The 20,458-nt window shown below is 40.6% G+C and overlaps 1 protein-coding gene and 1 long non-coding RNA gene across 9 annotated transcripts in view; one reads left to right on the top strand and one right to left on the bottom strand.

The window, feature by feature from the left end:
• Nucleotides 1-20,458, top strand: part of LOC138757126 (transcription factor 4-like) — a 664,743-nt gene that overhangs the window by 389,379 nt on the left and 254,906 nt on the right. The gene's annotated exons all lie outside the window — the stretch shown is intronic.
• Nucleotides 1-20,458, bottom strand: part of LOC138757127 (uncharacterized) — a 38,040-nt gene that overhangs the window by 13,682 nt on the left and 3,900 nt on the right. Inside the window, exon 2 of the long non-coding RNA XR_011353353.1 lies at nt 15,209-15,431. This is a non-coding gene — a long non-coding RNA (uncharacterized lncRNA). The remainder of the gene's footprint in view (nt 1-15,208; nt 15,432-20,458) is intronic.

The raw sequence follows: 20,458 nt of genomic DNA, 5'->3' as shown, positions 1-20,458 counted from the left end.
TGGGAGTGACAGCATCTTTCCATTTCATTAGTATGGCCCTTCTGGCAATCAGAAAGCAAAAGCTATTACAAAGGATTGTGAAGAATTCAATATCAGATCATTGGGCCCACGAATTCCAAACAAGGCAATAAAAGGAGATGGGGGCAAATTAATATAAAGAACTAATTGACTGAATATGCCTGGGATTGTCTGATCTGGAAGCTAAGCAGGCACAGGACCAGTGGAACACTCATTAGCGAGTTGGCGGGCTCCTTTCTCCCCAGTCACTAGAGCTCCTGAGTCCTATTTCTGAATCTTCCACTAGGCCTATGGCACACGCATACTGGGGAGTCTGCTGTGCATGTGTGGTAGTAGGCCAAGAGGAAGGTTTAGAGTCGACATCGGGAGCTCTGGTGTGTAGGGGAAGGGGGGAAGGAAGGGGAAGGGCAGGAACGCCACTGAGCTCGAGGTCCCACTCCTGCCCAGGTGGCCGCTCTCCTTGCTGATGTTGGGACAAGGGATTCTTGTTTGCGGCTGGGTGACAGTGGCAAGCACATTGAGAGGGAGAGTTGGAGAGAAATTTCAATAGGGTGAGGTAAAGAAGAAATAGAGAGAGAGACAGGTGGGAGTTACCTGAAACGAGGACAATCGTTCTAATTTCGCATCGAGTTAATTTTTTTCCAGCTCTGAAAATTTTTTGGATAATTGAGGATTTCTGATTTGTTTTGAATATCTTAATTTATCTGAAATTTAAAAAACTTTTTAGATAAATGAGTATTTCAAAGAATCCGATTTCAGATAACTGGAGTTGTACTGTATTGCATGACAATAATGGAACCTTTACCTTTAAAATTAGTGTATGAACTACTCCTTCCCAATAATTGACAAGTACATAGCCAAAACATATGGTACAATGAACCATCTTCAGTGAGAAGCATAAGTTCAAAGAGTAGTTTTCTTTAAATCTGGACAACAACATGCTTACAGGCCCTTCTTGCCCATGAGTCCGTGCCACCCAAATACATCAGTTAACCTACAATCCCTGTATGTTTTTGCTGAAGTTGTTGAGAATATAATACATCTTGTCAAGAAAGTGTATGATGATAGCGTTTTCCAAACTCTACTCCATCTTCCTCTGCCTGCAAAACAAGCCCTAAAGGCTGATATTGTTTTATTGGTTCCCAGTATGCTGATTTGTGAGATTACTAAATTTAAACTAAACAACAGCATTTTAGCTTATTTAAACCCCTTAATGTTGCCAGGTCTGTTGATGCAAAATTATTTAATTGTGAAAATTAAGCATTGGGAATTGTTTTTTTTTAAAGTTAGTCATATGAGGCATCATTTCCAGCTCCGGCATTTATCATCCATCTCTAATTGCCCTTGAACTACAGAGAAAATTGAAACTTAACTATATTGGTTTGTTGTTAAACATGGACCAGTCTTAGTAAGGATGCAAAATTTCTTTACCTGAAAGGCATGCGTGAACCAGTTTAATTTTTAATTGTCGTGCAGTAGTTTCATTATCACCACAAATGGTACAGACTTTTTTTTTAAATTTGAGACCTATTACTTGAATTTGAATTCCCTTACTGCATGGTCTCTAGATCAATAGTCCTCAACTCTAACTGACATGCCACTGTACCTATAGAAGTAAAAAGACCTGAAGATAAATTAATTGTTCTGTTTTAACATTTCTACATGTTCCCCTTTTACCCAAGTTCAGGTTCAATGAGAATGGAGGATCATATTAAATAATCGTAAAGAAATTGGACACTAGAGCATCACTTTAAGCCTTGCAAGATTCTGAGAGAAGTACAATAGTTGGGACATCATATTATTGTCCCTCAATGTCATATACTGTTTACATTAAGTTCCCTACGGAGTAAATGTAACTGCCAAGAAGTCACGTAGTGTAGCAGTTGGCACAACGCTATTAAAACAGCAGCGACCAGAGTTGGAATCCAGAGCTGTCGTAAGGAGTTTGTACATTCTCCCCGTGACCTGCGTGAGTTTTCCTTGACTGCTCCAGTTTCCTTGCAACCCTTCAAAGCTTACAGGGTTCTGTGTTAATTGGGTGGTACAGGTTTCAATGGCCAGAATCGACTTGTACTGTGTCATAAATAGATCAAAATCAGGAGCCCAAGGAAATTTGGCATATCCTTAGTGTCCCTCAACGGCTTCTGCAGATGCACCATCAAGAGTATCGTATTTCCACTGAAGGTTACAAGAAACTGCAGAGAATTATGAATCCAGCTCCGAACATAACATAAATTTCCCTCCCCTCCATGGACTTCTATCTACATTTTCTGCTGCCTAGAAAATATATCACATCACAAATCTACTATCTTCTCCCTCTTCCATTAGGGAGAAGCTTGAGTATGTGAAAGCATGCACCAATAGGCTTAAAGATAATTTCTTCTCTGCAACAATCAGGTTCCAAATATCATATTACCCGTACTTGGTGCTAATTGATCTTTTCATTGCAATCCTACATGCTGTAATTGTGTTCTTTACACAGCTGTATAAATATTAGAGATAGCCTGTTAGTCTCCTTGCATTCAGAAACACTCTTCTCACTGTACAATGTACAGGTATTTTGTGACAAATAAACTTAATTTTTAAAAAAATTACTAAATGAACTCACACTAGTAATATTAATTGGTCCTTGCCGTTTGAACTAATTTCTCACTGTTAAACTCTGTTCTGTTTTTCTGTTCAGAATTTATGTTAAATAACAGACAAAATATTTCACTGTATCTCGGTACATGTGATAATAAACATGAAACTTGCTCCAGGTTGTGTCCTCTCCCTTCAATAGAATCACTCATGATTCTAATCATAAATCAAATACAGGTTTGTTTATGGATTATTATCTTATTGTTGCTGCAATTCTGCATTTCAGGCATTTTTGTTAAAATCTTCAATTGTTCATCGAGAGTAGTGTCGAAGGTGATGAAGGACATTTTCCAATCATGGATGGCCATCTGAACCTTTGGATTTGAAGATAGTTGAGAGAATGAGCACAGGTCAAAATAAGACTAATCTTCTTGGAAAAGGAAGAAGATGTGGGTGCAAGAAGCTCTAATTTAGAGAGTATGAGCTCTGATAATGGCACTGAAATTGTAAAAACTGTTCTTAAGCAGCTTGGTGGATGCTCTGACTGACCCCCTTTGATCATTGGTGCCCAAAACTTCAATAGCAATACATTATGCTGCGCTTTCCAATGGATTCTGCCATGCATCAAACATCTTATGGAATTGTATTTTTCTGAAGTCAGGCCCATTAAGATTTTTAATCTGACCTCTCACAGAAGAACTAGGTAAGGATCCAACAGGTCAACAAATTGGCACACTGTTAATTTCACCCTCCAAAGGCTTGTGCTGTCCTGTCTCCAGATTTGGCATCAGAACAAATCTAATTTGGGAGGGGGGGTGCATTAGGGTAATAGTGAGGGGGGGGGGCACAAACTGTTATTCAAGAACTCAATCAGCAGTGTCATCACACTTCCTCCTCCCTCCAGCGTAGAAGACATTTATACCCTGCGCTAATGAAACCATGTGTTTTATTTTGTGACATCCCCTTTGATGGTGTCACCCGGTGACACTGGTGCTGCAGGTGGGTACAATAATTCATGAATGCCACCCCCCCCCCCGACCATGACTACCACCCTACCTATCTCCATGCTTGGCTCTAAATTACACTCAATTATAGTTCCTGAGATGAGATATGTAAATATTAATTGGATGATTATGTATCTGCCTGGCTGCGGTCTTTTTGTTCTCCACTGACAGGCTGTGGAACGTTTGTTAGGTACTGAAATGGAAAATAAACTCTAAGATTATGTGATGATGAAAAAGGAGTACAAGAAATGCATTCTTACATTTATAACTTGAAAGTCAGAGGAACATCTTGTGTAAAAGGACGAGCAGAGAAATAGGTACTATCGACCAGAATGTTATTACCTAGCTCTGCTGCTGGCCACAACCTTAGTCACGATACTTTCTGTATCTTTCATACAACACAAGAGTACAATACAACACAATCTCTGTGTTTTGGGTTAGACACAGTTGTCCATTACTGCATCTTGTAGGAAAGAGGTTTACTGTGCTAATGTCTGCTTGGCATCTTGGGTTAAATAATTGGAAGTACAAGCAAGCAATCGAACATGAATGGGAGACTTGCAATAGGGCTGCATATACGGGGAGAGGGAGCATGTAGTGCAGGTATTGGTTACAATTGCAGGTAACTGTTGGTAGATAAGTAATGAGATTATGATTAATTGACCTGTGGACAAGATTATTAGGTATAGAATGGACCATTTTAAGATGAATTCATTGAATTTGACCATTAAACCAATGCCATATCCGGACCCTCAGGGCTGTACTTCCATGAACCTTCATAGCCATCTGTTCCCATTACTTTCTTATTGTATTTTTGCAGAGCCTCCTGCCTTTCTGAAGATTCAAAACAACAGGTGGCACAGTTAGTGTAGCGGTTAGTGCAATGATATTACAGTGCCAGAGACCCGGGTTCGAATCTGGTGCTGTCTGTAAGGAGTTTGTATGTGTTCCCTAGGTACTTCGGTTTCCTCCCACCCTTCAAAATGTAAGGGGTGGGGAGTGCGTTGGAGGTTAATTGGGGTATTTGGGTGGAATGGGCTTGTGGTCCAGGAGGGCCTGTAATCGTGCTGTATGTGTTAATAATAAATAAATCTGTCAATTGATTATTAAATAAATAAATATCTAGATAAACTGATCGACAGATTGACAAATGAATAAATAAATAAATAGTTGCACAAGTTAATAAATAGGTGATAGACAAACAAATGAATAGATAGGCAATTAAGTAAATAAATAGATAGATAGACAAAAATTCTCTTTTTGTCTACTCCATCAAGATCTGCAGTGAAGCACTTTGAGATGCTGGGTTCTTGCTCCTTCCCATAGCTATCAGTGACCTCTCTTCCATAGATCACATTTAGCTGTTGAATGACTACCCATATCGCCTTTTTTTTCAAAGGTTCTAGCCAGCTCATTCATGATGTTGGACCTCCAGCTGATGTATGCAGCCAACGAACAATCTGAAGCACTGACTTCATGGGGCAATTGTTAAAATATGCAGGCAGCATGAAGTTGGCATCCTGCCTATATTCCACTCAATGGGTACAGGTTAATTGCGTATCACAGTCCCTGCAATTCTTTTCACGGGGAGCCAATTTATAGCCCTAAGTGTTTTATATCTGTAAGCAACACTCCTATTGCTGCAAAACACTGAGTGTAACTGGGCACCTCTTCATAATTAGGGATTTATATCCATTTAGAAATGAGAAGAATGAGAGTTGATTTCATAGATATTTATTGGGTCAGACTTTGCTGACCAGTGCTTATGTCAGGAATTGCCATCAGCTGTGTTGGTCCAGATGTTGAGTATCATTTGTGCTGGCATGAATTACTTTGTACCCCAGCTGTGTTGTCTGAGCTGCAACCAGGACCTCTGAGAGATTCCTGGTTTTCAGAACCTCAGAGAATCTGTCTTGGAGCTTCCACGTTGTTGCAATCACAATAGCCCCTTTCTCACTCCCAACCCTCCTAAGAACGGGAAAATTTCCAGGGCAAGCTGACCTTGGGAGCCTTTCACACTGCACCATTATTTGCAGGTAATTCTTCAACTCAAAATTTTAAGGGGGGGTCCTGCCTCCAGTGATGACAATGCGAGAGCAGGTTGTGGTTTCTTACCACCAGAAGGTGAGTTAATTCAGCCGGGCTCTGACACTTGCTCCCTCCATGTATCAGAGCCAGGTTAAAATCTACTCACCCTCCCTGGTTTTGTCATTTCATACCATGATATTTGCATAATTTGACCCATGATATTGGCAGGTTAACTCAGATGTAATCGGCAGTGTGAAAGGGGCTAAAGAAGGCTTGCCAGCGGCTATACTTTCTGAGGTTTTTGAGGAGATTCAGTATGTCATCAAAAACTCTCGTAAGCTTCTACAGGTGTACCGTGGAGAACCTACAAGCTGGTTGCATCACTGCCTGGTATGGAGGCGCTAAGTCTCAGGACAAGAATAAACTCTTGTCTAGAGAGTTGTTAACTCAGCCTGCGACATCAAAGGCACCACACTTCACTCCATCTACATGAGGCAGTGTCTTAAAAAAGCAACCTCTATCCTCAAAGGCCCCCACAACCAAGGCTGTGCCCTCTTCACTCTGCTACCATCGGGGAAAAAAGATACAGGAGCCTAAAGACGAGCACTCAACAGCACAAGGACAGCTTCTTCCCCACTGCCATCAGATTCTTGAATAATCAATGAACCAAAGACACGATCTTACTTTTTGTGCACTGTTATTTTTATTTTTTATAGTAATGTCGTAATTTGGATATACAAGTACATAATTCTTTATCCGGAACACACAATGTGTTCCGAATTTCAGAAAGCCAGAATTAAGCGCACCCAATCTGTGCTGCCCCACTCTCTTCTAGTCGCCCTGCCGTCTCCTCCCACCCCCTCGCCCACCCGAGTCGCGCTACCGGTCCCTCGCCTGCCTGACTCGCGCTGCCGGTCTCTCGGCCGCCCGACTCATGCTCCCCCCCCAACTTCACCCACACGACTCGCGCTACCGCCTCTCTCCCCACTTGCCAGATTTTGGAGCTGTCCAGATTTTAGATGTCCGGATAAAGGATCCTGTATATGAATGTTTGCACTATAATGCCGCCGTGAATCACCAAATTTCAGGACTGGTTAATGACAATAAATTCTGATTCTGATAATGTGGTTGGGAGGTCCTGCCTGAAGCAACCTGAAAGCTTTGATTGGCGGCAAAACCCTATTCCAACCCTTGTCAGCTGCAAAATGTGCAAGTTCTTTTTAATTATTTTCACATGTCATTGGAAAAATTGAAGTAAATAATCAATACCATATATACGTGTGTAATAGTCAAGTTTAGGGGGGACCAATTTTTCAGGTAAAATTTGGGGGTGGGGTCGACTTTTACCTGGATACTACTTTTGACTGTGGTATGTATCTGTTTTTTTAAGGATGGCTGAGGCAAAGATTTGCCATCGGGGCAGCGGGACCATGGATGGGCAGGCGGCCAAGGCAAGGGTTCATGGTCGTGCCGTCAGGAGCTTGGATGGCCGGGGCGAGGGTTCACAGTTAGGGTGTCAGGAGCACGGATGGGTGGACTGTTGGAGCCAAAAATAGAGGGTTGACTTTTACACAGGCTATAAAAAGGGGCCAAAATTATTAGATTATAAAACTTTGGAATATGCTACAATTGGTCTATTACTATGTAGTGGACCATTATACACCATTATATACGGTAAACATTTTCAAAATAACTACATGAAGCTGGAGGGGTCTTAGAGCTGAAACACTAAGATTTCCTTCCACAGAGGTTGGCTGACGTTGAGGTTTTGCAGACATTTTCAGTTTTTATATCAGATTTCCAGCATCTGAACTTAATTTTCAATACAGAAAACTAGACTGAAATGCTTTTAAAGAAAAATCTTTTCCATAAACAATAAAGTGTCCTGTAATCGCCAATAGATCTGTTGGATTTTGGATCTTGTAACAGGACATTCTGGCGTGGATTCCAAGAGGTAAATTCTCATTTTTGACCTGTGTTGCTGGACTCAGTAGTGAAGTGCGCTGACTGATTTTATTTTATACATCTATCAGTAAGTTCAGGACATCAGTATTTCCTGTACAGAAGTCCAGGAATCATTGCAGTTTAAACATTTTTGGAGCCACTGGCTGCAGGGAGCAAGATCCAGTACTGGATGTTATTTTGGGTGTCATCGGAGAGCCTGAGAGAGCATGTTCCCTGGCTAGAGTCCCCAGAGCTAATGGACATAGCTGTAAAATAAGTTGCTCTATGTGGGAATGAGATGGATTATGTTTTCTTGATTCTAGATTATAAAACCTTGGCATATGCTACAATTGGTCTGTTACTACGTGGTATATTTGAAATTAGGATGGCTATGTTCTTTTTTTAGTAAGGGATTCAAGGCATGTGAATGTTTAATATTATGCATACTGGAAATTGAAACTAAAACAGAATCCTGGGAAAACTCAGGAGGTCAGTTAATATTTTGGCTCATCAAATATGAATTCATGTGAAAACGTGGATGTGAAATTTCAAGCCCTTTTTACACTTGTGTCCCAGTAACTCGGCCGTTCAGTGTCCTGGTTAGGAATTTTTGCTGTTCACACTTGGCCACTCTTAACCTGGACCCACCACGCTTTCATACTTACCACGAGCCATCCTCGGGGATAGGAGTGTTCAATCTTCTACTGGTGATGTCATGACGCATCGAGAGATGGTGGACCTGCCGTAATCCTGATCAATATATTATGATCTTATATTTGAACAAAATTAATCATACCAAATTATGACATAATTAAGCTTTATGTACAGCACAGTATGAACCCTTCAGCCCCTGTTATTGTTCTGACCTATAGAAATCTTTATAAGGGACTATGGAAAAGTGCTAGCAATAAATAGCAATAGTGGACAATTTTTAAACAGTGTGGTAAGGTTGGGTACGCTATTGCGCACTATTTATAAAGACCATGGAAAAAAGTGATGGCGGACCTGCCCTCCGACAATTCCACATGGCAGAGTAAGGGATGTATGCATGGAGCCCTCATGGAGGGGTGTCTCTGCCGCACGGAATTTTGGGAGGGTGGGTCCACCATCGCTTTTTCCTAAGGTCTTGATAAATTGTGAACAATAATGCTACAAACTTTCCCACGCTGTATAAACTGTCTGCTATTGCCATTTCTTGCTAGCACTTTCTCTCTCTTTCCCGCTGTGAATTTCCCATGGCAAAGTTTATTCCTTCATTTTAATCTTTTCTTTCCTTCATGTTCTTGTATTCACGCAAATACTTGTGTCACTTTTGTTCAAGAATGCAATTCTCAATTTCATACTTGGCTAATTGGAACAGCAGTGTCTTCCGAGGGTGGGGATTGCAGTAGTGGTCGAGACAGTCTATCCCCAGCTTGAAATGACATCAGTTCAGACTAATTTGGTTTCACACATGACCCTTATCCTGTCAATTAGCCGTTAATTCCAGGGATAAGATGCAAATGTGCAAGGGAGAACAGAGAGGGAGAGAGAGAAGAGGGATCATCTATGATGTTTTATCAAAGAAGGGAAATCATATGAGCTAATTTTATTGAAAGACCAATTGGATGATATAGAATGATTTAGGTATAGACATACAGCATGGTAGCAGGCACTTTCAGCCCACAAGCCTATGGCACTCAATTCACGTACAACTCCCAGTACATATTTGAAGTGTGGGTGGGAAATGGAGCCCTTGGATGAAGTCGGCACAGACATGGGGAAAACATGCAAACTCCTTACAGACAACACCGGATTCGGACCCTGGTCACTGGTACTGTAACAGCGTTGTTCTAACCGTGCTGCCCTAGGTAGAGCCGCTGCAGAGAATTAGCCATGGTCATACTAAATGTTGGGGCAAGCTTGTGGGACCATGTGGCCTGCTGCCACTCTAATTGCTCTTGTAAATGTTAATATGCTGGTGACAAATTCTAATCTACAATTAATCTTGTGTAGGAAAGCAACTGGTTAGTTTGCACTCACCTGCAGTGCTTCTAATTAAAATAAAAGGCAGTGAGAATTGTGGCCTAGCTGGGTGGGTCACGTCTCCATAATGGAGGACCATCGCCTTCCCAAGTTCGTGTTATATGGCGAGCTCTCCACTGGCCACCGTGACAGAGGTGCACCAAAGAAAAGGTACAAGGACTGCCTAAAGAAATCTCTTGGTGCCTGCCACATTGACCACCACCAGTGGGCTGATATCGCCTCAAACCGTGCATCTTGGCGCCTCACAGTTTGGCGGGCAGCAACCTCCTTTGAAGAAGACCGCAGAGCCCACCTCACTGACAAAAGGCAAAGGAGGAAAAACCCAACACCCAACCCCAACCATCCAATTTTCCCCTGCAACCGCTGCAACCGTGTCTGCCTGTCCCGCATCGGACTTGTCAGCCACAAACGTGCCTGCAGCTGATGTGGACATTTACCCCCTCCATAAATCTTCGTCCGCGAAGCCAAGCCAAAGATTGCTACTGTTGATTACTATACAGCAACTCCTGCTGGAGAATTTGAAGGCTGGGAAATTCCCACATTGGCTAGGAAATTTTCCATAGTAAATACAAAATGAAGTGACTTTTTTTTCAGGTTAAATATTGAACGGTAGTTACTCAACTCAAGAAACTGAGGAATTACAATACGAAGAGAGTGATCAGCCTTGAGTAGCAAAAACATGCCTCGACTGGCACAGTGCAGTGTGAGGGCTACAATGGTTTCAATAATCAAAAGCATGAATTTTATCAACTTTACTTCTAACTTCCACTTCACTCTAAAATTCTCAGAAAACAAGCTGTACGCTGGCATTTACTACTTACTGATTTATTCCCACAGTTACCTTCAGTACATCTCCTCCCACCCTGTCTGCTGTAAGGATGCCATCCATTTCTCCAGTTTCCCCACATTTGCCATATCTGCTCTCAAGACAAGTTCTTCCAATGCAGGATATTTGAGATGTCCTTTTAAAAGCAACACAGCTTCTCCTCTACTGTAATCAATAGAGCAATTTCTCACATTTCCTCCATTTCTTAGAGTGCTTCTTTTTATCTCCCCCCTGCCACTCCCCCCACCCCCCCCACAAACAGATCATGGATAGAGTTCATCTTGTCTTCACCTTTCACCTTTACCAGCCTTCACATTCAGTGCATCATTCTCTGTCATTTCCATTTCCACCAGCTGCAACTGGACCCTACCATCTGACATATCCACCCCTCCCCAGACCTTTCTGCCTTCTGCGGGGATAACTCCCTCCATGACTTCCTTGTTCATTCATCCCTCCACCCCTAGTGTGACACCTTGTACATGCGCTTGCGATCACAGGATGCACAGCACTTCCTCACACACCTCTTCCTTACCACCCTCCAGGGACCTAATCAGCCCTTCCACGTGATGCAAAGATTCACGTGCACCTTCTCTATCCTTGTCCACTGAATTTGGTGCTCCTGATTTAGCTTCCTTTACATTGGTGAGACCAAACACAAACTTGGAAACCATGTAGCAGAACATCTACGATCTGTATGCAATGGCCATCTGGATGTAAGCCATATTGACCTATTGTCCTGGGCCTTCTCCACTTTCAATATAGAGAAACAACAACTTGTATTCCACCTCTGCAGTCTGCAGCACAATGGCATGAACACTGAATTTACCAATTTCAGGTTGTGAGTGCCCTCTCTCTTCTTCCATACCACATCCAACTTTTGCCCTTTTTCCTCCCATTTTCTACCTTTTTTTTTGTTCCCCCCCTCTCCCTTGGTTACATCTGGTCTTTTGTTTTTACTGCCATTATCACCTTTTCTTCTAATCAGATTCCACTTTCACTTCTTTCACTTCTAAATACCAAGTCCACTCTATGAGTCATCTTCCTCCACCTGATTCCATTAATCTTTTTATTTTTCTTTTCTCTCTCTCTAATCTGCTACCTCTGCCCTTAATGTTTCAACTCTCCCTGGTTCCCACGAGTCCCTGTTCTACCCCTACCTCCCTGTCTACCTATCTCATTCTGACGAAGGGTTTAGGCCTAAGACATTGACCATTCTTTTTCTCCCATTGATGCTGCTTGACTCATTGCACCTACATACTTACGGCAAATTGTGCATAGCTTGTGTTCAGTGTGAGTTTATTGTCATGTACTTAAGTACATGACACCAAAATTCATACTTAGGTATATGAGTGCACCAACTATTGTAGTAAAATTTTAAATGACTACTAATGTTAAGGATAAATAAATATTCGCAGCTTCAGATGGTGTAGGGGGAGAAAAAGTGACAGTTCAATAGTGCAGACAGATCTTTTGGTGGTCCCAGAGTAGTTTATGGTTAGGGTTAGAGTCCAGATACTACATTAATCATGGCATTGAATATTGTGCACACACTTCCTTTTTCCACTTGCTTTCTCCAATAAAAAGCTGTAATTAAGAAATGTATTTCAGAAATACTAAATGTTCAGTATTTTTTGAATGGAGTTTGCTTTGTCTCCAAAAAAAAGTGCTTGAATCTTGCTCTTGGATTGGCGTCTCTTTTCCTTAACTATTTTCAGTAAACCTTTCCATTTTAGAATCCTTTCAAATTCTTGTAAAGCTTTGAGACATTTTTTGCAATTTTCAATTGTCTTGTCCATCTGTTAAGCATTTATTTGCCTCTAATCCTGCCACTTGAATTATAGTTACTGAATAAATAATACAAAATAAATACATTAAAAGTGGTTATCGTCAGCGATGACCTTCTCTTTCTTTCCACACAGTCAGACTGGTTGGGTCACAGAAGTAACAAACATTTGAACTTTTCTAAAATTCCACAACAAAAGAGGAGAGAAAATTTATCACATATTTGCCATCAAAGCTTGTCTTATATTATCTCAATACTCCGATGACGGCCTCAAGTTCTGGAGAATACAACACCTTCAAAGTGAAACGTGAATTACAACTATGGATTATTGAGATTCCTTACAATAATCTTTAAATTAGGAGAGCTTTAACTACACAATGGCGGTATTTCAAGGCATTTGGATTTAAAAAAAAGTTTGGTGGAGCATAACATTTCTAAAGCTATAGTTCCTAAACTAATGATATCTTTCCTGGTATAGATATGCCAACACATCATGGAGCACTATTCAACGGTTTGCCTAAAGGGAAATGAGTGCAGTCCGCTGGCTAGTTATCTGAAGACTCATTTTTCATTGACAATTCTATTCTCATTGCATTTGAACAAGTCTAACTGCTTCATTTAAAACTGGGCATTGGCTTTTTTCAATTATTCAGGAACATCATCAAAACACAATTCAAGAGTAGGGAGGTTATGATGAAATTGTACAAGGCATTGGTGAGGACAAATTTGGAGTACTGTGTACAGTTTTGGCCACCAAATTATAGGAAAGATATAAACAAAATAGAGAGAGTGCGGAGAAGGTTCACGAGAATGTTGACAGGATTTCAGGGTCTGAGTTACAGGGAAAGGTTGTGCAGACTGGGGTTTTTTTCTCTGGAGCATAGAAGATTGAGGGGGGACTTGATAGATGTGTTTAAGATTTAAAAAGGGACAGACAGAGTAAATGTGGATAGGCTTTTTCAATTAAGAGTGGGGGAGATTCAAACTAGAGGGCATGGTTTAAGATTGAAGGGGGAAAATTATAAGGGGAAATTTCTCTACGCAGAGGGTGGTGGGGATGTGGAATGAGCTTGCGGCAGACTTGGTCGAGGCGGGATCATTGGTTACATTTAAGGAAAGACTGGATCGTTACATGGAGAGGAGGGGACTAGAGGGGTATGGACCGGGTGCTGGTCAGTGGGACTAGGAGAGTGGGGATTTGCTACGGCATGGACTAGTAGGGCCGAACTGGCCTGTTCTGTGCTGTAAGTGGTTATATGGTTATGTACATGCATCATATTTCTTGTATGCACATAGTTTTTATTGAGTTGATTATTTTGTGTTTTATGGTGGGTGCTTTCTATATCGTGAATGTTGCATAGCAGCATATAACAGATGGCTGAAAGTGTATTGCACCCTTGAACAGATGCTCATCCTTTCTTAAAATATAAATCTGTATAATATATGCAGGCTTCATCTTTTGTCTGATACGAATCTAACCTATTCTAGTTTTTGCAGGAAAAATGTGTGTTTCAGTATCTGCCATGGCATTTCCACTATCACCAGAGTTGGTGAAATGAGTAAAGTCTGATTTTATTCTCAGAGTTAAGCAAAAGTAAATTGGCTCGATATTTTTTGCACAGCGAGTTCTTGTTACCAGTTGTGATAGGAAGGGTCATTGAACAGGAGAGAAGTTGGAAACTTGCATTGCTTTTATTCTCATCATTTGATAAAATTGAGCAAAAAAAGTACAGTTCAGAAATAATTGTTGTACAAATTTTGACGTTGTAAATCAGACTGGCTAACAGGAACTATGCAGTAATTGAGATGTTAGTTTGTTTAGGGTAGACAAGTGGGATGTGAACCCATCACTTCCTCTTCTCCAACAGCAAAGGCAAGAATCAAGAAATAAAGCAGGGGAGTTGAGCGCCGATCTTTTATTTTTAATTATTTTCCTTTCTTCAGAAGAAACTACTTTATGCTTAGATGTAGTGTGTATGTGCCAGCTCCCATTTATCTTGCCAAATGATTAATTCATTGCGAACAAGACAAGATATTGAATCAACCAGTAGGAGAAGCTCTGGTAACAGTAGTTAATGCTCTGAGAGCCCAGACAGATAATCCAGAGAATGTGACTTCAAATCCTGACGAGCCGGTCATATGAAGAAATCCTACTAAGTTCATCCAATCTGGCCTACGTTCAACTCTGGTTCTACGCGTGGTTGGTGTTTCACTTCTCTCAGTTGTGCAGTCACCTTCACAGACTAAACATTACCAGTCATACCGGCAACTTTCACATCCCAAGAATGCTTTGTTTTATGTGTGACTTTGAGGGGCCTCAACATTTTTATGGATTTCGAGTTAGCAAATAGAATTCTATGGTAGCAATTATGTTTTATTATCCTTCTCAGCAGCAATTAGCAGGATAACTTCATATTAAAGAATGCTAGATAAGATCAAAGCAATCTGATTTCAAAATTAAATTTGGAAATAGGTCTCACTGAACCAGAATCATTAAATTTATAATAATATGTTTTGGGGAGAATTCAAGACTATTGTGGCAAAGATCCTTCCCATCACTGGCAGAGTCAAGCCAGAAATTGCCAGTGGGTAGAGGGCAAATGGAAAAATGAAAACTTCCTGACTTAATGCAACAGGGGTAAAGAAAAACTCAAGAGATTGCAATTTGATGGAAGATGCAAAGAAGCGAAGTAATAGAAAAGTACAAGAGGTGTAGAGAACATACAAATCTATACATAGATTAAATACAGAGGAATCAAGCCTGAGAATAGCCAGGAATGGCTCTTTTCTTCCTGTACCAACACTTATTGTTATTGGTTTTCCTAAACATCTAACTTTAGCCTTTTTTATTTCTCATTTTGTCTTGGGCAATCTCTTGGAACTTGCTTCTGTTCCAGTTCTGTGGGCCACCTGGTCTCAACAGCCACCTGTTGTATTGGACCCATAGATTCTTATACAGTAAGTGGCATAGGAGCTACTTAGTAGGATGAATGTACTTACTCTACCAGTAGAGTTTGTGAAGGCAACATCTGTAGTATCTTTCCATTGCTTCAGGTCATCCATGTTTTCAAAGCACGCAGACAGAAACTCATCCAATTATGATAATTATAGAGAGTTTTCCTGTTTGTTATCTTCCTTAAGTAAACTCATTGCAAGCATTCTACTTAGTGAGCTCCCTCAAGTGGTGAAGAGGTCCTCTCTCCTTCAAACTTTGGATCCTGTCCTAAAAATACAATGAACGTCTTTTTTTAAGACATACAGCACAGTAACAGGCCATTTTGGCCCACAGGTTCATGCCGCCCAATTTACACCCAGTTAACCCCCACCACATCTCTGCCAAGCATCTTCAGGAAAAATATATGGAGCAGTATCAACCACTATCTATGCCCCTTTAGCACTCAAGAAAGCAGTTGACGCCCTCAATCAAGAGGATCTATGGAATAGCTTCGTTAAGATGGTTGCCTTTAAAAATTCTGTATCCTTATCTGTTATGTAATGGATTGCAAGTCATGTACTTGATAAAGAGTTTCAGCTTAACATGTTGAACATTCTTTTTCTCTCTCTGATATGGCTTGGCCCTTTGAGTTCCTCCATCAGATTGTGTTTTGCATATTTTTAATCAATGGGATGTAAACTAATGGCAAGCAAAGCCACACCTGTAGAAGGGATCAAGCCCAAAACATCCATGAATCCTGCATGATCTGCTGAGTTTCTCCAATATTTTTGTTTACTGTACTAGACCCAAGCATCTGCAGTGTTTTTGTTTAGCTAGTAACAAGCAATGTTACTCTTGGTGCCTGCCACATTGACCACCGCCAGTGGGCTGATATCGCCTCAAACCGTGCATCTTGGCGCCTCACAGTTCGGCGGGCAGCAACCTCCTTTGAAGAAGACCGCAGAGCCCACCTCACTGACAAAAGGCAAAGGAGGAAAAACCCAACACCCAACCCCAACCAACCAATTTTCCGCTGCAACCGTGTCTGCCTGTCCCGCATCGGACTTGTCAGCCACAAACGAGCCTGTAGCTGACGTGGACATTTACCCCCTCCATAAATCTTCGTCCGCGAAGCCAAGCCAAAGAAAAAAAAACAAGCAATGTTTTGTTGTCCCAATACATCACTCTTTCTCACCACAGTCTGCATATCACCTTCAGTAAACTTCCTACTGGAGAGAATCTATTCCATAGGATGAAAGTGAAACTGTTCAGTTTGCATCGCTCCACCCATTTGAGACTGAAGATTACTCCTGCCTTAGTCATCACGCTAAATTTGTGGATAATAGGTGCATGGTTAGTGGCCAATCTCAAATTACTGTTCATTCATAAAAGAATCGATCTTACACCATGCATCTATAAAACACAGGTTTTATAACAATTTCTCCATGTGCATAATACTGCCCCCATAATGAATCTCCCACAACTGGACAGTGGAAAATGTGGACCATCTACTTCTCTCAGAAGCCATGTCTCAGCAAAGGCAGGCAATTTGTAATGAAATTCCCCATCACCAGCATTTTCTTTAGCCATATGAGGGAATTCATACTGTTAAGTCATATTGTACATGGTCAGCAATGAACTGTAGGGTTCTGAGTCATGGACCACCAATTTTTCATTCAAGAGCACTGTCAAAATTGAAAATAGATCAGACGAATGGAACAGAAACCAAAGATCGGATCAACCATGCTTTGATTGGAGATTGCGCAGGTACAAGGGGCTTTGTGCTCTTATTTCTCAGCTTTCTGCATGGATGTCAAGAACAGGAGAATGGAGCCGTTTCAGAATGATGAATTTTGTAGAAGGAATTTCTAAAACAAAAAATAATCAACACTTGCCATGGACTTATAGGTCAAGTCATAGAGATAATTTTAAATGCATGTAACAGTTAATTGCAAAGTGTGAGATGGTGATTGTAGGTATTTCTATTTGGTTGATTCAACTAAATTCACTCAAATAGTTTTCCGACCCTGCTTTTATCCCATGAATTTGTATATTATAATGTGCAACAGCTGCATCATCTGAATAGACAATCAAGGTCATTAATGACACCCATGTGATTTTGGCAGATCTTCTAATATTCATTCATTTTCTTCAACCTCTGACACAGTTGACCATATTTACTTTCTCCAGAAAGTGCCTTCAGCACTGGGTATTGCTCCATTTATCTAATTCCATTTCTATCGCTGTGTTCAAAGCCGGAAAATCCACTTGTAAAGAGCTTTCTAGTCATGCAGTTACGTTTAATCTCTGGTATCCCCCTTTCACCTTCCTATTTTTTTGTTCACCTATGGGTAGGTCTTTGGGAACACAATGTCACCTTTATCCCACTTTACTTGACCCCCCTCACTCAAATGGAGGAGCAAAATTGAAAATCAGAAAGACCAAACTTATTGCCTCTCTATTGCAATTCAAACTCTAGTCCTTTGCCAGTTACTTCACGCCGACCCTTTGCAATTGTCTGAGTCTGTTCCTTATTTTGTTTGATTTTAAAAGCAGCTTTGGACCCGCATATTTGCATTACTTTTGAAACCATTTATTTTTGCCATCATACTGTCATGCAACAGAGCCAACTACGACATATCTACTGCTGAAGTTTTCATTCATTTCTGTTATCTCTAAGCTTCACAATTTTAATGCACCTCTGTCAAGCTCTTCTCATTGTACTCTCCATTATTCTGAAATCCACTTACAATCTACCTTTCACATCCTAACTTGAACAAGTTCCATTCACTTGATGATCTGTAAGCCCAGGAATGTTCCTCAATTTTCACGTCTTTGTTCTTGTTTCCAAATTCTTTCTTGGCTAATTCTTCCCCATCTCCATAATCTTCTTCCGCTGAATAGGTTCTTACAGAATAGGTGTACTCCTCTAATTCTAGTCCCTTGCTCGTCCCAAAATCTAATTCTTCACTGATGACAGTTGTGCCTTAATGGCCCAAAGTTTGGAATAACCTTCCATTCTCTTGACACTTCTTTCCTCTTCCAGATGCTTCTTTAAACTTGCACCACAGACCAACTCATGGTTATCACCCTCATATCAAAACTTGTTTGATGAAGTTAAGTGAAATTCCTTGAAGTGTTTTGCTTAGGACTGAATCAGAATTCATTGTCATGAACAAGTCATGAAATTCAGTGTTGCGGGAGCATCGTAATGCAAGCATACATATTATAAGCATTTTAAGACATTATTATATAAATTAAAGTAATAATAAAAGTAAGGCAGTATCTTTGGTTCATTGATTAGTCAGAAATCTGATGTCACCTTTTCCCCCATGGTAGCAGAGTGAAGAGCGCATGGCCTGGGTATCTTTTAAGTAACCGCCTCATGTAGATGTCCTGGATGGAGTGAAGTCTATTTATTGAGAATAAAATAAATTTGAATAATGTTTAAGGTTCCATGCCTACCTTAGAGACTCACCTAAACTATTCAGACTGTCCATGGATGAAATTAAGAATAAAAATTATAATATAAATGAAGGCCCAGCCAGCATTTCAGGTCAAATCATGTCCATATCTTGGATCTTTAATGGTCCTGAACTGAGCTTCCAAACCCATATTGTTTATTGTAAAATGGCTGTTTTTTTTTTTGCACCTTCATAATATTATGTGTCTTTGAGCCTATCATACCAGTTTATCATTGAAGCTCATATTCTTGCTTTATAATCCAGATTTGACGGTTCCAATGATCTCCAGATTGGCCTTCCATGCTCCATAATGTGAAAATTATTCAAAGCTTGGCTGCACGTGTTTTTACTCAGAGCCACGTCCCACTCAACCAAGTTGGCCTGCACTAGCGTGTACTTCAGCAATACCTCGCTTTTAACATTTTCATCCTCGTTACGGTGTTCAAAATCTGTGGAAAGCATACAGCCTAGTTGTATCACAGTTTGGTATCTTGAATGCCCAAGAATGCTGAAGGCCATAGAGAATGGCAAACCTAGTTCACTCCATCATAGGCACTGACTTCCATCCATTGCAGATATCCACGTGTAGCGATGCCTCAAAAAGGAAGCCATCAACATAAAATACTCTCATCACCTTGGCCATAACCTCTTCTCGCTGCTCCCTTCAGGTAGAAGATACAGAGCCTGATGTTTAGGTTCAAGAACAGTTTTATCCAACAGCTATCAGACTCTAAACCTACCTGTATTTCCAAAAGTGTGACATAAACTAGTTCAGGACCACCAAAAATCATTGCCATGTTATTTGATTGAAATGTTATTTTGCTTTCTTGCATTAACTGCCACTGTAATATTTATCCATATATTCTTTTTTATTTATTATCTACTTTTCTGTTTTGTCATATTGCGGTAATTTAATGCATACTTTTGCAGTTGGTATATCTTAGGTACCTGTTTGGCTGCAACAAGTAAGAATTTTAGTGTATTCTACTCTTATCGTTCATTACTCTTTAATCTTTCCAATCAAAGGTGTCCCATTGATGCAGTTGCATCCTGTGCCATCTTGGATAGGGAACCTCCACTCAAACTGCACTGAAATAAATAGAACAATCTTAATCCTTTCACATATAGTACAGTACATTCCTTGAGTATCAAGAAAATCAAATTCCTTGGTGTGCATTAAATGGAGAATCTCACCTGGTCTCTAAACACCAGCTTCATAACCAAGAATGTTCAGCAGTGCCTTACTTCCTGCAAAGCCTTAGGAAAGTTCATCTCTGAGGAAAGTTCATCTCCCACCTTCCATCCTCACTACTTTCTACAGAGGATGTACTGAGAGCATCCTGGGCAACTGCATCACCACCTGGTTTAGAAGCTGTACCACCTCAGACCATAAGACCTTGCAGAGGATAGTGAAGTCAGCAGAAAAGATCACTGGGAGATCTTTTCTTACCATGACGGACATCTACATCACATGATGGATGCAGAAAGCAATAAACATTGTAAAGAACTTCACACACCTCTCCAGTAAACTTTTCTCCCTTCTGCCACCTGGTAGGAGACTCTCCGGCCCTTACATCCAGATTGGGCAACATTTTTTTTCCCCCAAGCCATTAGGCTTATGAACTCCCAGAACAGATGTGGATAATGTACCATGGAATTTTATTGTATTTGTCTTAATATTTTAACTTATTTTTATATAAATCTGCTCCATGGTCCTGGAGAAAAGCTATCTCTCCTGTACTGTGTAATGCACGTTTTGGATGACAAATAAAGGTGACTTGCCTTGACTTGAGTTCACATCACTTCTCTCTCTCTTCCAAATTAAAATATGCTGGTATGGCCACTGGAATT

This window comes from Narcine bancroftii, chromosome 3 (assembly GCF_036971445.1).
Source record: "Narcine bancroftii isolate sNarBan1 chromosome 3, sNarBan1.hap1, whole genome shotgun sequence".
Classification (NCBI taxonomy): domain Eukaryota; kingdom Metazoa; phylum Chordata; class Chondrichthyes; order Torpediniformes; family Narcinidae; genus Narcine; species Narcine bancroftii.
This window is presented reverse-complemented; position numbering and strand designations above follow the sequence as displayed.